The sequence below is a fragment of the Pteropus alecto genome, unplaced genomic scaffold (assembly GCF_000325575.1).
Source record: "Pteropus alecto unplaced genomic scaffold, ASM32557v1 scaffold131, whole genome shotgun sequence".
Lineage (NCBI taxonomy): Eukaryota > Metazoa > Chordata > Mammalia > Chiroptera > Pteropodidae > Pteropus > Pteropus alecto.
In genome coordinates, this window is record NW_006434709.1 from 11321157 (window position 1) to 11324694 (window position 3538).

A 3538-nucleotide genomic window follows, 5' to 3' on the forward strand; every position below is an offset into this window, starting at 1 on the left:
ATTAACACCAGAAAATAAAGATGAATAACTGGCCACATGCAAGAAATTTTGAGGCATTTCTGTTAAAAGTAGTACAGATAGAATATTATCAATGGAAGACATCGAGTACCAATATCAAGCATCCTCTTTTCTTTAATGGGTGCATTAAAGAAAACACTGACCAGTTAATACTACCACCCCCTGAAATTTGGAGGATTAAAAATAAAATCTTTAAACAAACATGACAAACAGAGACTCATGGACACAAACAGTAGATTAGTGGTTACCAGAGGAAAGCGGGGAAGGTGGAAGGTAGATAGGGGTAAAGAGGGTCAAATACTTGGTGATGAAAGGAAATTTAACTTTGGGTGGCAAGCACACAAAGCAATATATATATAATTCAATACATAATTGAATTATACACTTGAAACCTATTTGATTTTATTAATCAATGTCACACCAATATTTTTAATAAAAAAAGAAAGAAAATTTAAAAAAAAAAGTGAAATCCAGGCATTGCATCATCAGGAGCATAACCTTGCCTATGTGGATCAAAAGTTTAGACCATACCATCAGCACTGCGAGGCTTCATGGAGCAATGAGCTGGCAACACTGCAGCTTGCTCCTATACCACGAGAGAACTACTAAACATTAAGGCTAGTATGTAGTGTATACTTGCTCCGTAATTATTTTGAATGAATAAATGAAGTGAAAAAAAGACCAAACCTGCAACCTGATGTCAATCTTCCTTTAGCACTGACTTGGGGAATGAAAGACAAAGATGAGAGGTGGTGTTCCTGCTCTGAGGCTAAGATGAATTCATGGAATAGAACAGAGAGTGAAATGAAATGGCCAGAAATCACCATGGAGAAGTGAGAAGCATTCGAATTCCTTCACTTACTCAAATATTACTTGAGGTTGGCTCTGGAGATAAACTGTAAGACATAGTCATTGCCATCTTAAAATTTACAGCCTTTTGAAGGGGACAGGCATTAAATAATCACTGAGAAAATTTATAGGATTCTGTTAGAAGTTGTAACAGGTGGAGCTAATTTCAACTGGCAGGCAAGGTCATGGGAAACTGTTGAAACAGTGACACCTAAGATAAGACCTGAAGGATGAAGAACTTTTAGGAAGCAGAAGGAGACGAAGAAGAACTTTTCATGGAGGATAGGATTTATGCAAAGTCCTAAGGTAGAAAGAAACTTGATGTATTTAAGACCCTAAAAGGACAATGGTGAGAGATGATAGCAGCAGATAATCCTGGAGAGATAAGGCAAAGGACAGATAATGCTGAAGTTTGTGAGTCTAAAAATTTTTCTTTTTCCTGAGTGAAATGAGGAGTCTCTGAAGAATTTAAATAAGGGAATGACATGTATTATCTACAGTTTAAGAATACTCTAGCTACTAGTAAACATTCCCTAACTGATTCTTAGTGAAAGATGGCAAAAATTCGTAAGTACCTACCTAGACCTCAGAAATTATTTAGTAAATAGCTATACTATCTGCACTCATACTGGATGGGAGCTTGAGTTACCTCATTTCTATAAGAGAGGAAAAAACTATTCCAGAAACCTTGAGATTTGGGAAGACATCAGAGTTACATTTTAACGTTTTCCATTTATCACTTGATCTAGACAGGAGAGATACTAGTAGGAAATAATATCAGCTTAACAGAAAGCATATCCATTTCTATTTGGCTATAAAACAAGACTAGGAAAGCACTGGTAGGTTTCTGTGTATGATCAAACTGGGAAAAATTACCATTCTTAAGGAAGGAAATCACCACTAGACTACATCTCTTCTTTGAAAAATCAAAACTACCTTCTTTTAAAAATAAAGTTACTATAATAAACAGAGAATAATTCTAAAAATTCTTTGATTCATATGTACAAAAAAATTAAAGATGACATCTTTACCTATGAAACTAAAAATAGTATGTATTAATTTCCTATTACTGTTTTAAATTACCACAGAATTACGACTTAAACAATACAAGTTTATTCTCCCACAGGGCTGGAGATTAGAAATCTTAAAATCAAGATGTCAGTAGGGCAGTGTTCCTTCTAGTGGCTGTAGGGGAGAATCCATTCCCTTGACTTTTCTAGTTTCTATAGGCTGCTTGCATTCTTTGACTTGTGGCCCCATGCTCCCTCTTCAAAGCCAGCAGTGTAGCATCTTCCAGTATTTTTCATCCTCTGACCCTCTTGATCCCTCTTATAAGGACCTTTGTTATTACACTGAGCTCAGCCAGATAATCCAGAATGATCTTTCCATCTCAAGATCCTTAACATAATCAAATCTGCAAGTACCTTTTGCTATGAAAGTTAACATATTCGGTTTCCAGGTATTAGAGCCTGGACTTCTTTAGGGGCTCGGGGCAAGACCCTGCAAACCATGCCAGCCATACTACTAGCTTTCGGTCAAGTCTACATTTGGTCAATAAAGAATCACTTAGTTTTCCTCTTAAATGTTGGTAAAAGTTCCTTTCGTAAAAGTCAAATCTTCTTTCTACTTGAATTAATGAAATACTGCCATTTGTGACAACATGGATGGATCTTGAGATTATCACAGTAAGCGAAATAAGTCAGATAGAAAAAGCTGAGAACCATATGATTTTACTCATATGTGGGATATAAAACTGAAAGCAACAAATGAACCAGACAAACAAAAACTCACAGACACAGACAACAGTTTAGTGGTTACCATAGGGAAGAGGGGAAGGGGGAAGGTAGATAAGGGTGAAGAGGGGTCAAATATATGGTGACAGAAGGAAATTTGACTTTGGGTGGTAAATACACAATGCAATATACATATGACATATTGTTGAATTGTATACTTGAAACCTATATGCTATTGTTAACTAATATCACCTCAATACATTTAATTAGAAAAAGAAAAAAAAGTTCAGAAGAATTAGAAAGACAAAGTGAAAGTATTTATAAACGACAGCTTTAAACCAATTCCCAAAGACAAAACAGGAAATTGGTGTTGGTCCAAATAATTCATCTAGAAAGAGAAATGCTGACTTCCACCAACAAGTTTAAAAATTACATCAGTCTGGTAACAGATGATTACTAGAATTAGTGAGGTGATCACATAGTAAAGTATAAAAATTTTGAACCACTATTTTGTATACCTGAAACTAATATAACTAATATAAGATTGTATACCAACTATACTTAATATTTAAATTTTAAAAATGTGTATAAAAAAGCAAAATGGTGCCATTTAGGAGACATTAGAGAAGAAATCCAGAGACTTCTGAGAGTTTAAGTCCAATGGTACCTGTGATGAAACTGGTCTATAACAGAGAAGAATGGTGGAAATTGGCCAGATAGGTAAAAGATATGGAAGGTGGCAGAAGATTGGAGGTGCCTGGAGGTCTGATTTTCAATTCTTCTATTTGGTTTGTAATAGAAATAGAAATAGCTAATCAGTTTCCATAGAGAGCTTTAGGTTTTTAAAGGAATTTATTTTATAGAATTCTCAGCAGGCTTTTTGGGAATGTTTGGATGACTAAACTGCAATTACATCTCTCATCTTCCAGAAGTTCTAT